The sequence below is a fragment of the Thalassophryne amazonica genome, chromosome 12, assembly GCF_902500255.1.
Source record: "Thalassophryne amazonica chromosome 12, fThaAma1.1, whole genome shotgun sequence".
NCBI lineage: Eukaryota > Metazoa > Chordata > Actinopteri > Batrachoidiformes > Batrachoididae > Thalassophryne > Thalassophryne amazonica.
Genome location: NC_047114.1, coordinates 21,135,503 through 21,161,702, shown reverse-complemented (window position 1 = coordinate 21,161,702; position 26,200 = coordinate 21,135,503). Strand labels below are relative to the sequence as shown.

The window sequence follows — 26,200 nt, the reverse complement described above, 5'->3', positions numbered from 1 at the left end:
TGTCTTCTCACTGGTAGATTTACGAACTAAAAATTTTATCCATTTTGCTTCTTTTTTCCCCCCATTCTTTTTTTGTTGTTGTTGTTGGTTATAGTGCAGCAGATAACTGAAACAATCGTGCAAATGGTGATAAAAGCATCAAATTCGGCAGAAATACTCCTTAGACATTACTCTTTTGAAAAAAACCGCTTGGCCACTTGACTTTTCGATCGGTGGTCTTGTAGGGGTCAGCTGAAGAATTACACAGTCAAAATTAATAGATGCTCCAATCATATTGAAAAACATTCCACATTATTTGCCTGATCATAAAGATTCCAAAAAGGTATAGTTTGGACTATCTGACTGAATTCTATGGAGTTACAGGATAAAAACAGAAAGAATGGTGACAAAGGTCAGTTTCATTTTGTACAGGGGTCAAAAGTTAAAGTTGCTCCAATTTCAGTAAAAAGTGATGCAAATTATTGGTTGAGCTAATAGGATTAATAAGTGGAATAGTTTTGACAGTGTTGAATGTTTGGTCTCCAAAGTAAAGGTCAAACAAGGTCTACGTCTATTGGATTCTATGACGTGACGTGTTACCCTGTAACGTGATAAGTAAGGATGATACATGGTCCAAACTATTCCTTTTTAAAACCGTGTTGACTAGTAATTTACATCACTTTTTATCAAAATTGGAGAAACTTTTGTGACCCCTGTACAAACTGACACTGACCTTTGTCACCATTCTTGTTTTTATCCCATAATTCCATAGAATTCAGTCACAGACAGTCAAAACTATACCTTTTTGGAATCTTTATGATCAGGCAAGTAATGTGGCATAGGTTTCAGTATGATTGTGCATCTTTTAATTTTGACTCCTGTGTAATTCTTCAATTGACCCCTACCTGAACGCCAACTGAAAATTCAAGTGGCCAATCGTTTTTTTCAAAAAAGGATTGTCTGAGGAGTATTGCTGCCAAATTTGATACTTTTATCACCGTTTGCGTGATTCCGCTCAAAATGTCCCGCATTTTGAAAATCACTGGTGTAAGCGGTTGAAGATGAATGAGTGAGGCTTCATTTGAGGGTGATTCTTTAACTACGGGCACTATTGGCCTTGTAAATGTAATTTCCACCACACCATTGCCTTACAATATAAAGCTCCTTGGGGCAACTGTTGTGATTTGGCACTATATACATGTGCTCTGATGTAACTGTTTATCTCCATAGAAACTACCCAAACAATCTTTCATATTCAGATATTTTAAAACATTAGAAAAAACGTTTCTTTACCATTCATTTTTATCATTGAAGATCAAAAGTCTGGGTGTGGGACAAGCACAAAACAGCAATATTTGCATATAATGATGCTGAAAAAAGGTGAAAAAGTCATCATAGACTACTAGAACAAATTTCTTAACAGACTTTCATTGTAAAGATAACTATAAAAGTGTGAAATTTCCCCTTTTTTCTGTTTTTTATACAATATGATCAAAGGACATAAGTGCCGGTAGTCTAAGAATCACCCTTGAATAAAGATCCTTATACTATCTCAATTGGGTGAGCTAACTGACATCAAAGTAACTGCCTTGGAGCCAAGGCTGTATACAACAAAGGTACCAAATGCACAGTATGAAATAGCTATTTGAAAGATGTTTGAAGTGTATGGTCTCTGCCAACAAGCTTTGCATTTTGTATCACCCTGCAATTTTGCAAGTTCTTCCTCTTAGAAATCATGGAGGGGTCTGAAATTTTCATCTTAGGTGCGTCCACTGTGAGAGACATAATCTAAAAAAAAATCCGGAAATCACAATGTATGATTTTTTTTATTATTATTATTTGTATGTTACTGCTGCAAACAAGTATTTCAACACCTGTGGAAATCAGTGTTAATATTTGGTACAGTAGCCTTTGTTTGCAATTACAGAGGTCAAACGTTTCCTGTAGTTTTTCACCAGGTTTGCACACACTGCAGCAGGGATTTTGGTCCACTCCTCCATACAGATCTTCTCTAAATCTTTCAGGTTTGGAGTTTCAGCTCCCTCCAAAGATTTTCTATAGAGTTCAGGTCTGGAGACTGGCCAGGCCACTCCAGGACCTTGAAATGCTTCTTACGGAGCCCCTCCTTAGTTGCCCTGGCTGTGTGTTTGGGGTCATTGTCATGCTGGAAGACCCAGCCATGACCCATCTTCAATGCTCTTACTGAGAGAAGGAGGTTGTTTACCAAAATCTCGCAATACACGACCCCATTCATCCTCCCTTCAATACTGTGCAGTCGTCCTGTCCCCTTTGCAGAATAGCACCCCCAGTGAATGATGTTTCCACCCCCATGCTTCACGGTTGGGATGGTTTTCTTGGGGTTGTTCTCATCCTCTAAACATGGTAAGTGAAGTTGATTCCAAAAAGCTCTATTCTGGCCTCATCTGACCACATGACCTTCTCCCATTCCTCCTCTGGATCATCCAGATGGTGGTGAACTTCAAACGGGCCTGGACATGTGCTGGCTTGAGCAGGGGGACCTTGCTGCCCTGTAGGATTTTAAACCATGACAGCATCATGTGTTAGTAATATAATCTTTGTGACTGTGGTCCACTTACTAATAAATAATCATAACAGTTGTTGTCTTCTACCAAGCTGCTTGCGTGTTGTCCTGTAGTCCATCCCAGCCTTGTGCAGGTCTACAGTTTTGTCCCTGGTGTTCTTAGACAGTTCTTTGGTCTTGGCTATGGTGGACAGGTTGGAGTGTGATTGATTATGTGAACAGGTGTCTTTTATGGGTGATTCTTTAACTATGGGCACTATTGGCCTTGTAAATGTAATTTCCACCACACCATTGCCTTACAATATAAAGCGCCTTGGGGCAACTGTTTGTTGTGATTTGGCGCTATATACATGTGCTCTGATGTCACTTTATCTCCATAGAAACTACCCAAACAATCTTTCATACAAACTGTTTAAAGGGACATTAGTGTTGTGGTGGAAATTATGGCAATAGTGTGGGACAACTACATTTTGTTTAAAAAAATCACAACAGTTGTATGACATTGAATACCCCAATTATGTTTTGATTATTTTACTGATATTTTATTCAGAGATATTTTAAAACATTAGAAAAAACTTTTCTTTACCATTCATTTTTATCATTGAAGATCAAAAGTCTGGGTGTGGGACAAGCACAAAACGGCAATATTTGCATATAATGATGCTGAAAAAGTGAAAAAGTTATAGACTACTATAACAAATTTCTTAACACACTTTCATTGTAAAGATAACTATAAAAGTGTGAAATTTCCCCTTTTTTCTGTTTTTCATACAATATGATCAAAGGACATAATTTAAGGGTGATTCTTAGACTACGGGCACTTATTATGTCCTTTGATCATATTGTATGAAACATTGTTTGGGTAGTTTCTATGGAGATAAACAGTGACATCAGAGCACATGTATATAGCGCCAAATCACAACAAACAGTTGCCCCAAGGCGCTTTATATTGTAAGGCAATGGTGTGGTGGAAATTACATTTACAAGGCCAATAGTGCCCGTAGTTAAAGCAAAACCCATTTATGAGTTTGCTACCCCTTTAAGGTTAAAAACAAGAATGACACCTGTATGATGTAAGATAATTACAAATAATGCTAATGATTGTGGGTACATTACACACATAACAGTGTAGCCTATGGAATAATGAGGCATCTGGTGCTGAGGTGATGGTAGGGGGGCCCCCAAATGAAATTCTGCTTAAGGCCCCATAAAGGCTTGGGCCGGCCCTGCAGGTACACAGAGGCCACTTGGCTTTTAAGGCCAAATCAAACTTTTGCAAGATATGTTTGTTAGTATGTATGTTTTTTTGTTTGTTTGTAATCATTGCATTGCACCTTTAAATCGCTGTGCAGCACACAGTTTACATCACAGACTCTTGCAAGTTCACATATAAGCAGCCCTAGTAAGGCACACAGTAGCGTGTGCACACGCGCTACTGTGTGTTCTATACATATACTGTGGATATTTTATGCAAAACTAAACTGGAGTATTTTCCATCACATATTTCAGGTTGGATTTAAAGATACTTCAGAATAGGAAATATTACTATTGCAGATAGCTATAGATGGATACAGAAAAAATACCAGTATCACTCACCATCAATCAAACTGCTTCATCAGGGACCATAAAACAGAGAGTTAAAATGTTGCTCTATCCTGACTGGGCCTTATCAAGGTTTGGGTTAATCAGTGTTGCCCTATAGGATTTTTTAAAAACCTTTATTTAACCAGGATAAAACTCATTGTGATTAACAATCTCTTTTTCAGGACTGTCCTGGCCAAGAGGCAGGGCAGAGTTACATTTACATAGAAAACAGATACTTAAGGGAGATAATACAATCAGGTTAAACATCTGCAGGTCAGAGACTTTGTTTCAAGAGCCATCAAGAGTGATTTAAGTGTTAAGTGGCACTAGCTCTTTCAGTCTAAACTTATTTTGGAGTTAATTCCAAGAGTGGAATGTTGGAATGTTGTCTGTCGGGGGTAGGGGGTAAGATATCCAAGCAATCCATCTGGGGACGGGTTATACTGTTACACTGGTACATGCCAGTCTTTGGCCAAACATCAAGTGGACTGCCATGTACCTTTTACTTCCATCTGGCCACTCTGCCATATAGGCCTGATTGGTGGATTGCTGCAGAGATGGTTGTCCTTCTGGAAGGTTCTTCTCTCTCCACATCGGAATGCTGGAGCACTGACAGAGTGACCATCGGGTTCTTGGTCACCTCCCTGACTAAGGCCCTTCTCCCCCGATTGCTCAGTTTAGACAGGTGGCCAGCTCTAGGAAGAGTCCTGGTGGTATAGAAGAAATTCAGCACACGATAAAGAAGTCTTTTATTTTGCACCAAGTGACAGAAAACCTTTTGAAACTTTTGAAGATCTTCCGGATTTACAGCATGTCTGTCAATGCATCACAGGAGATCTCGCAAGAATGAGTGGAAAAAAACGGAATTCACAGGCATAGAGATGACTCAACACTCGTATATGGTACATCGAGATATTTTCGGCGATATTTTTTGATCCGCCATCTTGGTAAAGGAAATGCCTGAGTGATCCACAGCTGTGCTTACAGCAACACTGAGATCCCCAACTCAACTCAGTAAGTGTGAGATAATTTTACTGTATAAAACCGGTGGCAGTGTCAAATACTAGAAAAATCCAAACCGCATGTTCCATCAAGATGTTACCTTACATTCACTTAGCTGACCCTTTCATCTTATGAAATCACAAAATTATCAGGAATCACAAGTTACATTACCAAGCGGTGTTGAAAGAAAGTAGGAAATGTTACATTAATAGTGTATTTACTATTATTAGTTAATTTTATAAATTCTGTTTTTATACAAGTAATTATAACATTTTAATATAATTCAAGATTTAATCATACACTCAACAAAAATATAAATGCAACACTTTTGGTTTTGCTCCCATTTTGTATGAGATGAACTCAAAGATCTAAAACTTTTTCCACATACAAAATATCACCATTTCCCTCAAATATTGTTCACAAACCAGTCTAAATCTGTGATAGTGAGCACTTCTCCTTTGCTGAGATAATCCATCCCACCTCACAGGTGTGCCATATCAAGATGCTGATTAGACACCATGATTAGTGCACAGGTGTGCCTTAGACTGTCCACAATAAAAGGCCACTCTGAAAGGTGCAGTCTTGTTTTACTGGGGGGGGATACCAATCAGTATCTGGTGTGACCACCATTTGCCTCATGCAGTGCAACACATCTCCTTCGCATCGAGTTGATCAGGTTGTCAATTGTGGCCTGTGGAATGTTGGTCCACTCCTCTTCAATAGCTGTGTGAAGTTGCTGGATATTGACAGGAACTGGTACACGCTGTTGTATACGCCGGTCCAGAGCATCCCAAACATGCTCAATGTGTGACATGTCCGGTGAGTATGCCGGCCATGCAAGAACTGGGACATTTTCAGCTTCCAAGAATTGTGTACAGATCCTTGCAACATGGGGCCGTGCATTATCCTGCTGCAACATGAGGTGATGTTCTTGGATGTATGGCACAACAACGGGCCTCAGGATCTCGTCACGGTATCTCTGTGCATTCAAAATGCCATCAATAAAATGCACCTGTGTTCTTCGTCCATAACAGACGCCTGCCCATACCATAACCCCACCGCCACCATGGGCCACTCGATCCACAACATTGACATCAGAAAACCGCTCATCCACACGACGCCACACACGCTGTCTGCCATCTGCCCTGGACAGTGTGAACCGTGAAGAGGACACCTCTCCAACGTGCCTCTAGACAAGGACCCTGGGCTTCCTCTCAGCCAGGTCACATTTCCTCTGTCTCGTTCTGTCATGGTGTCTTGTGAACCATTCTTAAGGTCCCTTCACACATAGTACGAACAAATACAAATCAGGACGAATCACAGCGGAATAGCTCGTATAAGCGATCCATGAAAACATTGAGTTGACGGGCAGGCGTGAACGATCCCGCTGCGACGGTTTCGTGCATGCGATGGTGTCGTGCATGAGCGTGCACAAAACCATCAGGAACATAATGTGAGCAGCTGGGATGTGGTGCACCACATCACGCCACTGATGTGGACAAAAATAAAAGAAAAACCAGCTGTATAATTAGTGAATATCACTGGGTTGATATAAATAATAAAAGGGGACGCAATACAGAAGCCACTCACAGGATTCAAACGTGCAATTTTCAAAAGCTCTCATTACCACACGGAAACTTTACCATTGTGCTACAATCACTGTCTTATAGCAGGAGCATGAAATGGCTAAAATCAACAAGTAGATAAACGGATTTTTAAAAAAAGAGAAAAAAGCGCTGTGATAACTGACCAAACGGCATTTGTTACAGCATATTTCTGCCGATACGTGACTAGGGTTTGGTATCGAGAACCGGTTCTTTTCGGGTATCGTTAAGAAATGATTCGATCCACTGACATCAATAGCCTTTTGCTTAATGATTCCCTTATCGATCCTTCAGAGCGGGCATTGTTTTTGAGGGTGTTGGTCGGGAAAATGATAATTTCTCTACGTTGATTACAGACCCTGCAGTGGGTCTGTAATCAACCGTTTCTGCAGCGCGGCTCTGCTTTGAACCTTGATCCAATGACGCAGTGCTCTGATCCACTGCTTTGTTAGTTCTTTGCTTCGCTCCTCTTCAGAAGCGGCAACTTCGTTTCTTAACCCCTCTCAAAGCCATTAAAATGTGTCAATCCAAACCTTGCCTGAGACCAATTTGCCATGGGAAACCCTACCCGGAGCACAAAGGCTGCAGACAACACAGCTCTCAGGTTCATAGCGGCACACACACCTCTCCACCACGATAATGTGATGTTCCCGGAGAAGAACAATAACTGCAGTGTATCTGTTAATTAGGATTTCTCAGTGTGACATAAACCTGATGATGAAATTGTTTTTTAATTGAAAACACAATTGAAAAAAACAAATATACAGGAAATTTTGGGAGTCCATGCTGGTGCACAGGATGGGAGGCTTTCAGAAGAAGACACCACTCCCATCTTAATATATGCTGGTTAAGTTGTCAATGCTGCATTAATGTATTAGATGTACACCTGCATATGACAGCATGTTTAATACATTCAGCATACGCAGGCTAAATTGTCCATGTGTGACAGGACCTTAACATAAATAAATGTGGAAGTTCAGCACTGTGAATACTTTGTAGATACACTATAGATATTTTACAATTAGAAATGATTTACTTTCAGAGATTTATAGATATGTGCTTCAGTGAGTTTTCTTATGGTTGTTTTCTTGATTCTTTGGCGAAACTGAAGAGTCTAAAGCTGCTTTGGATGGTTTGTCTGGAGAGAAGGAGCCAGAGACAACAAGTGCTGAACTGGTCAGATCTCTTTTTGAAAGGACCCAGGTTAGTTTCCCTTTATGTCCTGTCAGTATGAACGCACACTGCAACAGCTATTCAGTATGTGAGTGTTGGTGGAATAAAGGCTGGTGTATGATATCATTATGACCTTGCACGTGAACCATGGGATAATTGCAGTTTACATAAGTAAAGAGTTTTCAGTTTGTGTATGTATATAATCAATTCCAAATTGGAAGAGAAATAAGTATTTGGCCTTCTTTTACCTGAACTCGATGATTGTATAAATGAAGAACATCACTGTAACTTTACATGTACTTTAAATAAATATTTTGGAGTCTAAAACACGTTTTACCCATGGCTGGAAAAAAAAACAGATTTTTTTTTTTTTTTTTGCTTTAATCCTTTTTTGTAATTTGTCAGCAATTGAATATTGAAGAATCTTAAGTACAACTTGGATACTTTCACTGCTGTGCACATAATAGATCTACCTTTGGGGACAGATTAATACTATTTACTGGATTGTCACAACATTTTTAACTTTTCAAATAAATACACATATTGCTGTATTTCACAAAATGTTCTCAAATCATCTCATGAAAGTCTCATGAAATTTCTTCAGTTTATTGCCGTAAAATACAGAAGAATGCATTTCAGAGCATCCAGAACCCTTTGGCTTTCGGGGCTTGCCTAGGGCCCTGGACCCCAATCCTGAAGGTTTACGTTTCCTCTGATTTCTCTGTTACTGAATCACATGCCTGATTATAGACTAAAACAGATCATCCAAAACAGGGGTGCCCTGCAGATGCTCTCTAGAGTGATGAAAGTTTTCTGGAAAATGCAGGAAATCCGTTTTTTTACTTACGTGGTGAATGTTACTGGATTATTTTGACAGCATATGTCAGAATCCATTCATTCAGTTCCACGCCCAAACAGTTGGTGGCAGTAATGCACCGTGTTGGTTTGCAATCCGCCAATAATCTCCAAAAAAGAATGGTTATTTTCATTTGGTTTTTGGGAGTTTAGTATTAAGTTAGGATGCACCAATCCCGATACCAGTATCGGGTATCAGCCCGATCCCGTATTCATTTACTCATACTTGTAATCATAAATCGTCTCCGACACTATGTCACCCATAACCCCTTTACAGCAGTGTGATGCCAACCTCTCATTGTGGGATTTTCATGCACATGCTCTGTAATTTCAGGACTATAAGCCACTACTTTTTTCATACGTTTTGAACACTGCGGCTTAAGCAATGATGTGGCTAATTTCTAGACTTTTGCAGGCTTTCATGTAATTTACTCATAAGTCAAAATATGTCCGTCAATGCTGTCCATTGATTGGCTGAAAGCTGCATTCATGATGCTGAGTAAATTCACACACAGAGTAAATAATAGTCTTACCTGTTTCATTGGAATTCGTCACATGATCCTGAAGAAAAATAATCCATATAAAGCTTCCTGAGTTTGGAAAACAACCTCTGAAATTACTTTAATTCCTTGTTGTGGCTGAAAAAGGTTCCTCCGTGACACCGCACTTTGTGCCAGTTCCTCCATCAGAACTTGGATCACGGTTTCAGCATTGGAGATTGTCCATCAGGTTGGTGAATTTAAGCCCTTGGTGTGGGTGTTCAGGCCGATGGAGACCTGCTCAGTCCGCTACAGTTGTAATCCGTTTGTTGGATGTCTGTGGTACAGTGTTTGGACCCTTCACTCCTCCACTGTCCCTGTGCCTCCTTAATGGCTTAGTTGCCACAGACAGTGGGTTATTCGTCTGAAATCAATGAAATTATCCCATAATCCGCAAAGAAAAAATAAAATTAAATGTTAAAATTACTCCGTTTTGCCTCGGTGTGTTGCAGAGATGGTGCGTGACACCGTGTGTGTGTGTGTCCCACACCATGCTCCTTCAATATTACATGTTCCACTTTGGGGAAAAACATTTACAATTTGTATTTGTGTATGCTACCTGTACGTATTTAATTAAAAGCTAAAAAAAAAAGTGTGGAGAGTGAAAGGCTGTTTAGCTCAGTGTTTCACATTGTAGATAAAAACAGAAACAGTGTCACAGCTGATAACGCAGAGAAGCTTCTTTACATCAAAAAGAATCTGCCCTCACATTTTCAAAAAGAGGTGCTCACATACATAAAGATATGGAAGGACAATTTCAGTTCTGTTCCCGGTGTTGTATATTTTGTAGTGCTGAAGTTCACAGGTTACATTTAAGTGAGATGTCTGGCAGTGTCATGTTATTAAGAACAACACGATTAGTGTTAAAGGACAATTTGTTGTAGTCAAAAAGTGAAGTTACGACCCCAATTCCAGTGAAAATGGGATGTTGTGTAAAATGTAAATAAAAACATAATACAATGATTTGCAAATCCTTTTCAACCTATATTCAATTGAATACACCACAAAGACAAGATATTTAATGTTCAAACTGATAAATTTTATTGTTTTGTGCAAATATTTCCTCATTTTGAAATGAATGCCTGCAACACATTTCAAAAAAGCTGGGACAGTGGTATGTTTACCACTGTTACATCACCTTTCCTTCAAACAACACTCAATAAGCGTTTGGGAACTGAGGACACTAATTGTTGAAGCTTTGGAGGTGGAATTCTTTCCTGTTCTTGTTTGATGTACAACTTCAGTTGTTCATCAATCCGGGGTCTCAGTTGTCGTATTTTGCATTTCATAATGCGCCACACATTTTCAATGGGTGATATGTCTGGACTGCAGGCAGGCCAGTCTAGTACCCGCACTCTTTTACTGTGAAGCCACGCTGTTATTTTCAATTTCAATTCTCAATTTATTTTCATTTATATAGCGCCAAATCACAACAGAGTTGCCTCAAAGGGCTTTACACAGGTAAGGTCTAACCTTACCAACCCCCAGAGCAACAGTGGTAAGGAAAAAGTCCCTTTGAGGAAGAAACCTCAAGCAGACCAGACTCAAAGGGGTGACCCTCTGCTTGGGCCATGCTACAAACATAACTTACAGAACAATTCACAGAACAATTCACGGATGAAAATACAAGAAATGCTATTGGCGCACAGGACAGGAGGATCGCCATCACGAATACATCTCCCATCTCTGGATGGAGCTGCACCTTAAACAGAGAGGAAAAAACAGAATCAGGCATCAGAAAGACAAAAAATACTGCATAATTTGCCAGCATTAAACAACAAGAAAAACAGAGAAATACTAAGGTGATCGCCGGCCACTAGCCCTAAACTTCACTAAAAGACCCAGAATTTAGGTAAAGTTGAGGCCGCAGCCCGCTCCAATTACTAATAAATGGATTAAGAGTAAAAAACGTAAAACAAAACTGTACCAGTATACTAGCCATATGAAAGGGAAAATAAGTGCATCTTAAGTCTGGACTTGAAAATCTCCACAGAATCTGACTGTTTTATTGACGCAGGGAGATCATTCCACAGAACAGGGGCACGATAAGAGAAAACTCTGTGAGCCGCTGTCATATACGCCGGTCCAGAGCATCCCAAACATGCTCAATGGGTGACATGTCCGGTGAGTATGCCAGCCATGCAAGAACTGGGACATTTTCAGCTTCCAAGAATTGTGTACAGATCCTTGCAACATGGGGCCGTGCATTATCCTGCTGCAACAAGAGGTGATGTTCTTGGATGTATGGCACAACAATGGGCCTCAGGATCTCGTCACGGTATCTTTGTGCATTCAAAATGCCATCAATAAAATGCACCTGTGTTCTTCGTCCATAAAAGACGCCTGCCCATACCATAACCCCACCACCACCATGGGCCACTCGATCCACAACATTGACATCAGAAAACCGCTCACCCACACGACGCCACATACGCTGTCTGCCATCTGCCCTGGACAGTTTGAACCGGGATTCATCTGTGAAGAGAACACCTCTCCAATGTGCCAAACGCCAGCGAATGTGAGCATTTGCCCACTCAAGTCGGTTACGACGACGAACTAGAGTCAGGTCGAGACCCCGATGAGGACGACGAGCATGCAGATGAGCTTCCCTGAAACGGTTTCTGACAGTTTGTGCAGAAATTCTTTGGTTATGCAAACCGATTGTTTCAGCAGCTGTCCGAGTGGTCTCAGACGATCTTGGAGGTGAACATGCTGGATGTGGAGGTCCTGGGCTGGTGTAGTTACACGTGGTCTGCGGTTGTGAGGCTGGTTGGATGTACTGCCAAATTCTCTGAAACGCCTTTGGAGATGGCTTATGGTAGAGAAATGAACATTCAATACACGAGCAACAGCTCTGGTTGACATTCCTGCTGTCAGCATGCCAATTGCACGCTCCCTCAAATCTTGTGACATCTGTGGCATTGTGCTGTGTGATAAAACTGCACCTTTCTGAGTGGCCTTTTATTGTGGGCAGTCTAAGGCACACCTGTGCACTAATCATGGTGTCTTATCAGCATCTTGATATGGCACACCTGTGAGGTGGGATGGATTATCTCAGCAAAGGAGAAGTGCTCACTATCACAGTTTTAGACTGGTTTGTGAACAATATTTGAGGGAAATGGTGATATTGTGTAAGTGGAAAAAGTTTTAGATCTTTGAGTTCATCTCATACAAAATGGGAGCAAAACCAAAAGTGTTGCGTTTATATTTTTGTTGAGTGTAGGTCAGCTAGGTAGGGAGGTGCCAGTCCATGAATAATTTTTATAAGTTAGTAGCAGAACCTTAAAATCTCATCTCACTGGGACAGGAAGCCAGTGAAGGGATGCCAAAATGGGTGTAATGTGGTTGTACTTTCTGCTTTGTGTCAAAAGTCTGGCTGCAGCATTTTGAACCAATTGGAGACCCCTAATGCTAGACTGCGGTAAGCCAGAAAATAGAACATTGCAGTAGTCCAGTCTAGAAGAGATAAATGCATGGATCAGGGTCTCAGCATCAGCCATAGACAGGATGGACGAATCTTTGCTATATTTCGCAGGTGGAAGAAAGCAGTCCTAGTAATATTTCTAATGTGGAGGCCAAAGAACAATGAAGGATCAAAAATTACCCCAAGGTTCCTCACTTTGTCAGTGTGATGTATGGCACACAAGCCGAGGCTGAGCGTTAACTGGTCAAAATGATGCCGATGTCTCACCCGATCAAGAACCATCATTTCAGTTATAACGTGCAGAATATGGCTTGTCATTGTCTTGCTGGAATAAGCAGGGATGTCCCTGAAAAAGTGGTTGCTTGGATGGCAGCATGTGCTCTTCCAAAACCTGGATGTACCTTTCAGTATTGATGTTGCCATCACAGATGTTTAAGTTGCTCATGGCATGGGTACCAACACTTTGCTAAACACCTTGACCTACTTTTGAAGGTCACCAGTGGTCAGAACTGTCAAATTCTTCGCTGCAACGTAGCTTGGCACCTTTTGCTCGCAAAAACGTCATATTTGGTGGGTATATGCCTTAGAGGAATACTTCGCATTGGTTCGAAGGCCAGTGAACTTGATCTACTTTTGAAGGTCACCGATGGTCACAACTGTCATATCCTTTGCCGCAACATAGCTCAGCACCTATTGCTCATAGAAACTTCATATTTGCCTCGGACGAGTACTTCGCATGGGTTCAAAGGCCAGTGAACTTGATCTACTTTTCAAGATCACCAATGGTCAGAACTGTCAAATCCTTCGCCACAACATTGCTCAGCACCCATTGCTCGCAGAAACTTCATATTTGTGGGTACATGCTTTGGAGGAGTACTTCGCATGGGTTTGAAGGCCTTTGACCTTGACCTACTTTCCAAGGTCACCAATGGTCACAACTGCCGAATCCTTTGCTGCAGCGTAGCTCAGCACCTATTGCTCGCAGAAATCCTTTGCCTGAGTGAACTTGATCTACTTTTCAAGATGACCAATGGTCACAACTGTCAAATCCTTCGCCACAACATTGCTCGGCACCCATTGCTCACAGAAACTTCATATTTTGTGGGTACATGCTTTGGAGGAGTACTTTGCATGGGTTTGAAGGCCTTTGACCTTGACCTACTTTCCAAGGTCACCAAGGGTCACAACTGCCAAATCCTTTGCTGCAATGTAGCTCAGCACCTATTGCTCGCAGAAATCCTTCGCCTGAAATTTGTTTGCTGCAATGTACCTTGGTACCTATTGCTTGCAAAAACTTCATATTTAGTGGGTACATGCCTTGGAGGAGTACTTTGCATGGGTTTGAAGGCCGGTGACCTTGACCTACTTTTCAAGGTCACCAATGGTCACAACTGTCCAATCCTTCGCCGCAATGTAGCTTGGCACCTATTGCTCGCAGAAACTTCACATTTGGTGGGTACATGCCTTGGAGGAGTACGTTGCATGGGTTTGAAGGCCGGTGACCTTGACCTACTTTTCAAGGTCACCAGTGGTCACAACTGTGAAATCCTTCACCTGAAATGTGTTTGCCGCAATATACCTCGGCCCCTATTGCTCGCAGAAACTTCTTATTTGGTGGGTACATGCCTTGGAGGAGTACTTCGCATGGGTTCAAAGGCTGGTGACCTTGACCTACTTTTCAAGGTCACCTGTGGTCACAACTGTCAAATCCTTCACCTGAAACTTGTTCGCCGCCATGTGCCTCGGCACCTATTGCTTGCAGAAACTTCATATTTGGTGGGTACACGGCTTGGAGGAGTACTTCACATGGGTTCAAAGGCTGATGACCTTGACCTACTTTTCAAGGTCACCAGTGGTCACAACTGTGAAATCCTTCACCTGAAATTTGTTCACTGCAATAGATGCCAACATAGCTTAAGCAGCGGTATAGGCACATGTTTTTTTTTTTCTAGGTATAGGGAGGAGGAAGGGTGTTGAGGATTAGGGTGTTTTGTTGATCATTGTTTAGTTGTGTGCACTTTGTTTTTCTCTCTTGTAAATATGTAGTATAAAATCACAAGTATTGCATATGCATGTACGTAGGTGTATGAAAGTATGTGTATATATGTATATCTACACTAGATATGTTTATGATGATGAGATTTGAGTTTGTGTTGTGTTAAATGTTTTTGTAGCATGGCCCAAGCAGCGGGTCACCCCTTAGAGTCTGGTCTGCTTGAGGTTTCTTCCTCAGTACATCAGAGGGAGTTTTTCCTTACCTTCCTTTCCTTACTGTCGCCTGTGTGTTTGCTCTGGGGGTTGGTAATGAGTATATATGTATGTTTGTATGTATATAAAGGGTGGGTGTTTATAAGCTTTGCTTCTGCTCACCCCCTTTTGGTCACACATGTCACTGTGGAGTTGTCTTGTGTATCAGTTTTTTGTTATTTTTGAGTGTGTGTCAAATAAATCCATTCATTCATAGCTTGGCATCTATTGCTCGCACAAACTATGAATATATTGGGTACATGCCTTGGCGGAGTACTTCAAATGGGTTTGAAGGGTGATGACCTTGACCTACTTTTCAAGGTCACCAGTGGTCACAACTGTCAAATCCTTTGCCTGAAATTTGTTTGCCATAATGTACCTCAGCACCTATTGCTCGCAGAAACTACATATTTGGTGGGTACATGCCTTGGAGGAGTACTTGCATGGGTTTGAAGTCCAGTGACGTTGACCTACTTTAAAAAAAAATTACCAATAGTTACATTTGTTTGAAGGCTACTGACTTTTTATGGTCATTGTTGGCCACACCCTCTGAATAAATATAATGTCAATCTCCAATTTTTCCACTATGTATCCCAGCGTACATCAAACACATGAGGGTTCAGCCAAATACCTACCCCACACATGTACATATTACTGCACTTTACATGGAAAATAGTACTGCGCACAGGCCATTTCGTGACAAATGTCTCTAGTTTGTTTCTTGCAAAACATTTTCATCTCGTTTTTATTCGTCAACAATAACGCACATTTACACAGTTTTAGTCAGTGTTTTTAGACCATTGCTACCGTCTCGTCATCATCTCATCTTAGTCATGGGAAAAAGGGTTGTTGATGAACATATTTCGTCTGACAAAATTAACACTAGTGGAAGGTCCCCACTGTATGCCCCAACAGACAGTCACTTACTTGATTTGTTGCACAAGTGTCGTGACATGGACAAGGTGTTGGATTTTGATACCGTATCTGCTAGTAACCAGGAAAACAAAGTTAAATGTACATTTTACCAGCTTTGATCAAATATGTTGATTCAGTTTTTCACTGTTATTGAAACTGGTACTGAATTTTGATATTTTTCAAGGTGGTGTATCAAAATTCTAAATTTTAGCATTGTGATATGAGTCGGCTCACATTCACCACTCTTTTATTGCAATTAATTCTGTTGATTAAACTGTGTAACACGATTTTTGTTCCTGTCAAATAAGTGTCTTTTTCCAACTACATTTATTGTAAAACAATAGAAAAAGCCCATTTTTCATGCCAAACTTTGGATTTTGGGCTACACACAATTTTATCCCCTCAAAACAGCTATTTTTTGACAATTTTCTGAGTTTTTCACAATAAAACTAAAATACAGAACATAACTGCAGCAAGGTTTATTTTCAAACATTTGAAAACAATTTTACAAAGTTAAAAATGAACAATTTTCCTTGATTTGCGAATGTGCAACGAATCACTTTCCCTGCTCTGGTTCCAAAGGTAGTCCCCCATCATGTTTTCATTGTAGGATCCCTGATATCTGTGTTCAAAGTCCATTATGTCTTGGTGGAAGCGCTCCCCATGTTCTTCTGAATATGCCCCCATGTTGTCCTTGAAGTTGCCAAGGTGAGCATCCAGAATGTGGCCCTTCAGTGACATTGTACAGCCCATTTGGCCATAGTTTATCACCAAAGTCTCAACCAGTTGCACATAATTGTCAGCCTTGTGGTTGCCCAGAAACCCATGGACAACATCAACAAAACTTTTCCATGCCTCCTGTTCCTTTGCTGTCAGTTTCTTTGGAAATTCAGGGCACTCTGTGATTTTCTTGACTTGTGGTCCAATGAAAACAAACTGTATCTGTAATGTCACAGTCCACTTCACTGTTCTCCCTATCCTCTGATTCAGTGCTTTCTTCTTCTGATGGCTGTTTTCTTTCTGGAGGTGAAGGTACAGGAAGCTCAGCACTATGTGGCACTGGTGCAATGGAAGATGGAATATCAGGATAAGGAATAGCAGGTGCATTCTTCCCACTTCGGCGTTTGGAAGGATCCACCATGCAGAAGTAGCAGGTGGTTGAGTGGTCAGTGGGTTCACGCCATATTCGTGGAACAGCAAACTTCATTGCTCTCTTTTCCCCTCTGCACCATCCTGCAAAAAAGAGTGAAAATATTTGTTTAATGACTGACCATTCAATATTTTCCATACAAGATTTTGGCTTTTTCAACAAAATACAACTTTCTCAACTTCAAGTGTTTTCTTGCAATATTTACAAGCTAAGTGAGGTGCCCAGTTCTTATCTTGGTCTCCAACTGGCATTTCAAAATATGTTTTGTAGGATTCGCACATTTTGCTGGATGCTGTCACAGAAAACGTGTTTGCTGTTTTCTTGATGAACTGGCCACAGATGTAGCAGAATTTATCTGGAGAATGATTGCAGCCTCTTGATGCCATCTCTCTTCTTCTGGTGTATCTTCTCAGGTAGTCCAAGCTTGACTGAATGCTGGCCTATGAACCCCTGTTTAAATATTTGTCATGTAACACCCCAGAACGTTCTCAGTCTTTCATGATGGCATTCTGGAATCTTCTTGATCTCTCAAGAATATTCCTGAACTTGTTTGTCAATCATTATGGAAAATTCGAGAGGATTCTAGAAAGCTTTTCACTGTTCTACACTGTTATACAGATTTCTGGTATTTTCTAGAAAGTTCCATGAGATTCTTTTGGGTTTTCTCAAAGGTTCTAGAACATTCTTTGGTATTCTACACATTTGAGTGTTCCACAAGGTTGTTTAATTTTTTTTTTTTTTTGATTAAAGAGTGAAATATTCATGAACAAAGGAGTTTCTTCAAACCTCAGTAAATTACTCTTCTGTTCTTGAAAGTTCTTGCTCAATCTGTACAAATGAGGAAGCTTTTCATAAATATAATTGCTTTGTCAACATTGTATTATGTTTGAAATGATGTTTGAACCCTTTTGACATGATCACAAAAAGAAAATATGATGACCACAACTCTGACAAATGGACTTAACTTTTCCAGAAATTACAACCCCTGGCAATAATTATGGAATCACCGGCCTCGGAGGATGTTCATTCAGTTGTGTAATTTTGTAGAAAAAAAGCAGATCACAGACATGACACAAAACTAAAGTCATTTCAAATGGCAACTTTCTGGCTTTAAGAAACACTATAAGAAATCAGGAAAAAAAATTGTAGCAGTCAGTAATGGTTACTTTTTTAGACCAAGCAGAGGGAAAAAAATATGGAATCACTCAATTTTGAGGAAAAATTATGGAATCATGAAAAACAAAAGAATGCTCCAACACATCACTAGTATTTTGTTGCACCACCTCTGGCTTTTATAACAGCTCGCAGTCTCTGAGGCATGGACTTAATGAGTGACAAACAGTACTCTTCATCAATCTGGCTCCAACTTTCTCTGATTGCTGTTGCCAGATCAGCTGTGCAGGTTGGAGCCTTGTCATGGACCATTTTCTTCAACTTCCACCAAAGATTTTCAATTGGATTAAGATCCGGACTATTTGCAGGCCATGACATTGACCCTATGTGTCTTTTTGCAAGGAATGTTTTCACAGTTTTTGCTCTATGGCAAGATGCATTATCATCTTGAAAAATGATTTCATCATCCCCAAACATCCTTTCAATTGATGGGATAAGAAACGTGTCCAAAATATCAACGTAAACTTGTGCATTTATTGATGATGTAATGACAGAAATCTCCCCAATGCCTTTACCTGACATGCAGCCCCATATCATCAATGACTGTGGAAATTTACATGTTCTCTTCAGGCAGTCATCTTTATCAATCTCATTGGAACGGCACCAAACAAAAGTTCCAGCATCATCACCTTGCCCAATGCAGATTCGAGATTCATCACTGAATATGACTTTCTTCCAGTCATCCACAGCCCACGATTGCTTTTCCTTAGCCCATTGTAACCTTGTTTTTTTCTGTTTAGGTGTTAATGATGGCTTTCCTTTAGCTTTTCTGTATGTAAATCCCATTTCCTTTAGGCGGTTTCTTACAGTTCGGTCACAGACGTTGACTCCAGTTTCCTCCCATTCGTTCCTCATTTGTTTTGTTGTGCATTTTTGATTTTTGAGACATATTGCTTTAAGTTTTCTGTCTTGAGCTTTGACGTCTTCCTTGGTCTACCAGTATGTTTGCCTTTAACAACCTTCCCATGTTGTTTGTATTTGGTCCAGAGTTTAGACACAGCTGACTGTGAACAACATCTTTTGCAACATTGCGTGATGATTTACCCTCTTTTAAGAGTTTGATAATCCTCTCCTTTGTTTCAATTGACATCTCTCGTGTTGGAGCCATGATTCATGTCAGTCCACTTGTTGCAACAGCTCTCCAAGGTGTGATCACTCCTTTTTAGATGCAGACTAACGAGCAGATCTGATTTGATGCAGGTGTTAGTTTTGGGGATGAAAATTTACAGGGTGATTCCATAATTATTTCCTCAGAATTGAGTGAGTCCATATTTTTTTCCCTCTGCTTGGTCTAAAAAATAACCGTTACTGACTGCCACAATTTTTTTTCCTGATTTCTTATAGTGTTTCTTAAAGCCAGAAAGTTGCCATTTGAAATTTAGTTTTGCGTCATGTCTGTGATCTGCTTTTTTTCTACAAAATTACACAACTGAATGAACATCCTCCGAGGCCGGTGATTCCATAATTATTGCCAGGGGTTGTAGTAGTGACCTCTCAGTGAATGCGAAAACTGGTTAATTTGCGATTTCATTGTCCTGACCACAAAACCAAAGTTTGGAGGTCAAGACCACTCTTTTCTCTTTTAATTGGTTGTGAAGAAATGGGAAATTATGGTTTTAACCCAGGAACAAGACAAAAGTGAAAATTTGTTACTTAAAAATGTGTTTACTTTGTTACAGATATGCTGCAGCTTTTAGTGAGAAAAGAAGAAATGCTCCCTGAACAGCAGAGTGTTGAGGACTTTAAAGAAGAAGACAACACATTCTGCACAAGGCAGGAGGGACAGCAGCTTCACCGGTGGGAGGAGGCTGATGTCACAAAGTTCCCTTTCTCTGTGGTCCTATTGAAGAGTGAAAATCATGAAGAAAAACCACTGTTATCTGAGGTTCTTCAAACCAAAACTGAGAAGAGCAGAGGGCATCTGGCCAGCAGTTCAACTTCACACAGAACAGTGACACCAAAGGTTGATGTAGAGGACTACAGAGGACCACAAAGAGTCAGCAACTTGAGTCCAAATAGTTGTTTACAGTCCCATAATAGTAGTTGGGGTTCAGACAGTTGTGACACAGAGACTGGCAATAGCTGTGAAAGATATCACACCAGGGAACCCAATTCAGGTTTTAAATGCCTGAAAAGCAGTGATACCTCTGTTAGTGATAGCAGGTTCAGCAGTGATAGGAAACAGTTTAATTGCTCTGAATGTGGAAAAACACTTGGTCAGATGAGATGTTCAAAGAAACACAAGAGAATTCAGGAAAAAAATAAAGTCCTTCACTGTCCTGAGTGTGATATAAACTGGAGACAAATTGGCAGCCTGGACATACACATGAGAATGCATACAGGAGAGAAATGTGGGTTGGAGTTCCTACTGGACACAAGCCTCGAGTGTCATCGGTCCCACTGTGAAGGGGTTTGCCAGGAGAGATCTTGGTATGAGGATGTTTCAAAAGAAACAAACCCCAGCTAAACCTCCACAAAGCGCCTAGGCACCAGGGCGTATGAAGAAAATGGTGCAACTTCTCCCAGTGCTGCGGGGGAGACATCTTCTCTGTAGCAGCACTCAGCTGGGTCATCCACCAGATAGTTCTGATCCTGGACCCCAGCAACAACACCATGAATGGGCTAAAAGAATCCAGTGAAACTGCGTCATTGTAAATTGGTCCATTGGGGAGAAGAAAAAGATCTCCCACTGCTTCGCTTACTCAAACTTGAGAAGTGGGGCAGGAGATCAAAGGCAGTATTTGAGGAGAGGAAAGATCACCATCTTGAAGAGAGCCCTCGGATACAAAGCCAGTAATGTTAAGGGTGCAGCTTTAGACCTCTAGTAGAAGGAAATTCAAGGCAAATAAAAAAAAAAAGAGAGAAAAACCATTTAGCTGTTCTGAGTGTGACAAAAGATTCAGGCAAAAAGGCAGCCTGGACACTCACATGATAGTTCATACAAGAGAGAAAACATTTTGCTGTTCAGAGTGTAGTAAAAGATTTGGATGTAGAGGCGATTTAAACAAGCTGTTCTCTGTGTGGTAAAAGATACGGCAGTATCGGTGATCTAAATAAACACATGAGAATTCATACAGGAAAGAAACATTTGGATTCAAAACAAGTCAATGCGCATGCGAGAAGTCATACAGCAGAGAAACCGTTTGGCTGTTCTGAGTGCAGTAAAAAATTTGGACATAAAACCAGTCTAAACGCACATTTGAGAATTCATACGGGAGAGAAACCATTTAGCTGTTGTAAGTGCAGTAAAACATTTGGACAAAAAGCCAGTTTGGACACGCACATGAGAATTCATATGGGAGAGAATAAGTGGAACACCACCATCACTCTAAGCCATACAGAGGGTCAGATAATAATCCCAGACATAAAAGTGAAGCGAGGGATATTCCAGGGAGATAGTCTCTCCCCACTCCTTTTTTGTCTTAGTATTGATCCATTAAGCAAGATTCTCTGGAATTTGACATTGGGTATGATTTAGGTGGAGGTAGGTGAAGAAAACATAAACAGGTGGTGAGCCACCTTCTATTCTTGGATGACTTAAAAATATTTGCAGATTCAGAGAAGGGACTCAGGAGATTAGTGGAGGCAGTCTCCAGGAGATCTTTTGCAAGAGAGAGAAAGCAATGAGCTGACACCTGCAATGACACTAGCAAGACAGGCCAGGGAAAAATACAGCAAAAGAGAACAAAAACATCGAATGAACAGATGGAAACAGCATAAAAGGGCTGGCCGATTCCAAGAAGAACTCGAAAAGGCATACATTGACAAAGAAGGATCTATGTGGTGGCTTACAAGCGGAGACCTTGGTTTTGATGGGGAAAGAATTATAGTTGGAGCGCAAGATCAAGGACTATTAACAAATGGCTTCAAAAAATGGCAGGAATATCACAGAATGATCAATGCCGTTTTTGTCATGCAGCTGTTGAGAGTGTAAACCACTTAGTATCAGCATGTCAGATCCTCATGGCAGACGGACATTACACAAGCCGGCATAACAAGATCTGTAAATATCTAAATTGGAAAGTATGCAAGGAACTGGAGGTGGAAGTAGAGGGACACGTTTGGGAGTATGAGCCAGCACCAGTTTCATCCAATGGAAAAGTGACTGTCTTTTATGACAAAGAGATCCCAGCAGGAAGACATATTGAAGGAGGTGCAGTAAAACCTGATATTGTCATTTGGAACAAGCAAGAGAAGACAGCAAAAATTATTGATGTGACAGTCCCCAATGACTATGGCCTGAATAGAGCTGAGAGGGAGAAAATCACGAAATACCAAGACCTTAAAAATGATCTACGTGGTCATTGAAAGAAATTGATATCATACCAGTTGTGGTGGGAGCAACAGAGCCTATGAAGAAGAACCTGAAGAAATATCTTGAGGCAATCCCTGGTCACCCAAGTGCCCATGAGGTGCAGATATCCGCAGTTAAAGGAACAGTTACCATCTTGAAGAGAGCCCTCGGATACAATGCCAATAATGATTAATGATTAGGATGCAACTGTAGACCCCAGGTTTGGGGCCCATTGCACTCTGTAAAAAAGAAATTGAAAATAAATAAAAAAGTGAGAAGTCATTTGGCTGTTCTAAGTGTACTAAAAGATTTAGACAAAAAAGCAGTTTGAACACACACATGAGAATTCATACAGCCATAGTATACTGGCCACAGGGGAGCTTAATAACTTAATAAGTTAGATATGAAAACCAGGAAGATGCTCACTGTTTACAAAGTGACATATAGAAGGGTGATTCTTTAACTATGGGCACTATTGGCCTTGTAAATGTAATTTCCACCACACCATTGCCTTACAATATAAAGCGCCTTGGGGTAACTGTTTGTTGTGATTTGGCGCTGTTTATCTCCATAGAAACTACCCAAACAATCTTTCATACAAACTGTTTAAAGGGACATTGCAGTGTTGTGGTGGAAATTACGGCAATAGTGTGGGACAACTACATTTTGTTTAAAAAAATCACAACAGTTGTATGACATTGAATACCCAATTATGTTTTGATTATTTTACTGATATTTTATTTAGAGATATTTTAAAACATTAGAAAAAAACATTTCGTTACCATTCATTTTTATCATTGAAGATCAAAAGTCTGGGTGTGGGACAAGCACAAAACGGCAATATTTGCATATAATGATGCTGAAAACAGGTGAAAAAGTCATCATAGACTACTAGAACAAATTTCTAACACACTTTCATTGTAAAGATAACTATAAAAGTGTGAAATTTCCCCTTTTTTCTGTTTTTCATACAATATGATCAAAGGACATAAGTGCCCGTAGTCTAAGAATCACCCATACATGTTGCTAAAATCAGGGTCCCTATATTTTCTACATACAAAAAGCACTGGTGACATGAACATGAATGTGTTTGTTTTTTTAACCAGGTTAATCCCATTGAGCTCAAGCTTGCTTTTGCAAGGGAGACCTGGTCAATTATAAAGTTTCCAATTCACCTAACCAGCATGTCTTTACATGCAGGAGGAAAACAGGGGAAACACAGGGAGGACATGCAAACTCCACACAGAAAGGCCACAGGTGGGAATCGAGCCCATGATCTTATTGCTGTGAGGCAACAGTGCTAACCACTCAGCCACCATTCTGCCTGTGATGACTATAAATCTGATCATCAAATCAGTTCCTGAATATGACAAAAAAAAAAAAAACTGTTAAACCAGACCAGAGGATCCTCGGTTCAAATCCCAGCCTGACCGGAAAATCAACTTCAGCCAGGCATGTAAACTTTGCAAGTTTTCCCACCTACAAAGAATGGAGAGGTCTGTACTTTTTATCATAGGTACACTTCAACTGTGAGAGACAGAATAAAAAAATAAAAAATCTGAAAATCACATTGTATTATTTGTAAATAATTAATTTGCATGTTATTGTGTGAAATAAGTTTTGGACCACCTACCAACCAGCAAGACTTCTGGCTCTCACAGACCTGTTCTTCTTTAAGAAGCCCTCTTATTCTGCACTCTTTACTTGTATTCATTGCACCTGTTTGAACTCCTTAATTGTATAAAAGACACCAGTCCACACACTCAATCAATCACACTCCAACCTATCCACCATGGCGAAGACCAATGAGCTGTCTAAGGACATCAGGGACAAAACTGGAGACCTGCACAAGGTTGGGATGGACTGCAGGACAATAGGCAAGCAGTCTGGTGAGAAGACAACAACTGTTGGCATAATTATTAGAAAATGGAAGAAACAAAACATGGCTCCATGCAAGATCTGACCTTGTTGGTTAAGGATGGTTCTGAGAAAGCCCAGAACTACACTGACAACCTGGTCAATAACCTAAGAGAGCTGGGAAAACAGTCACAAAGATTACATTAGTAACACACTGCATGTCATGGTTTAAATAAAATGAGCAAACAAAGTTGGTTTTATGAAAAAGAAAGGACTTTTTGCCTTTTTCCTAACATCGGGTCAATTTTGACCCGTAATACCACAAATGTTATATTACTAATGTTGTTAAAAATACACACACAAGCAATTTATTTTGGTAAGGGTGCTCTGATATTAATCTGTTAAACTCAGGTAATATACTTACCCATTGTCTTCACTGTCAGAAATATAGTGAGTGAATTTAAATAGCTTTTTAATTGAAAACAAATGGGATGAATGGTCTATGGAGCCAATAAATAAATAAACAAATAAAACAGTCTTTACAGTGAGGCAAATAAGTATTTGATACACTCTCGATTTTGCAAGTTTTCCCACCTACAAAGAATGGAGAGGTCTGTACTTTTTATCGTGGGTACACTTCAACTGTGAGAGACAGAATCTAAAAAACATTCAGAAAATCACATTGTATGATTTTTAAATAATTCATTTGCATTTTATTGCATGAAATAAGTATTTGATCCACTAGGAAAAACAGACCTTAATATTTGGTAGAGAAATCTTTACAGTTACAGAGCTCAGACAAAAACAAAAAAACAAAACACACATTATGGTAAATCTCTGATTGATCTTGTTTGTAAGTGCTTTCTGCATTTACTGTGTTGTCTTAATTTGTGTTGTGGCCTCTCTCGATTATCAGAAAAATATTTGGAATGAATACTCAACATGCACACGTGTGCATGTGCACACACACACACAAAATTACATTATTGACTCAACTTAATTAGGTTTATTTGACTTAAGATAATATTTAATGCTTGAATATGAGTTCAGGAAAATGAAATAATTCCCTCAAAAAATTGAGTTGATTAAAATGATCAGGTTTTGGCCAAAATAAGAATTAAATAAATGACCTGTTGGTTCCTTGAAAAATGCACAAAACAGTGAATGCAGTCAAACATTTTATGTTATAATGACAATATATTAAAAAAATATATTTACAGATAGTAAAAAAAAAAACAGATTTGGTGATGTCTCCGCAGGCTGCTGAAGGTCAGTGCTGAGACGTCTTGACCTTTTTAACCTGCACAATAAATACATAAACACATTCAGACTTTCTTTCTGATGCCAGCTGCTAAAAACAAGAGTCACTGAAAACACAAGACAACACACTGTCAGTTCACACACTCACAATGACAAGATCATGCACGTGAGGAGTATGCAACTCACCATCTGTCCCAGAATCTTATTCACAGTGGCACAGTCTTTCACCTTCTGCTGTGCCACCACGAGTGGGCGCTGCTTCTGCCTGAATACCATGAAGGCATTTGGGGGCTTTTGCACGTAGGGTTTGAGATCAGCATAAGTGGGACAAAAGTAAATAAAATATTTTCAGCAACAGGAGTGTTGAGCACCTGGTACTGAGGGCTTCCAAGGTCCATGATCAGGAGATCATCCTGATCCTGAAAACACAAACAAACACAACCAGCAGTTACAAAATATATGTCCATATTTGTCATAAATTCATCTCTCCATTCATTAAAACTCTTAAAGTACATATCTCTGGCAAATGAAATGTCAAATGAGCTGAATATTCTAAATAAATAAAGAATTATAAACTTATTGGTGTATTGTGTTTTATTTTT

General features: G+C 40.0%; 1 long non-coding RNA gene across 1 annotated transcript; it reads left to right on the top strand.

The window, feature by feature from the left end:
- Positions 1 to 7,026: 7,026 nt before the first annotated feature.
- On the top strand, positions 7,027 to 20,082 carry LOC117521405. The gene is made up of 2 exons (XR_004563932.1): positions 7,027 to 7,914; positions 19,867 to 20,082. It is a non-coding gene; the product is annotated as an uncharacterized LOC117521405 (long non-coding RNA).
- The last annotated feature ends 6,118 nt before the right edge of the window (positions 20,083 to 26,200 follow it).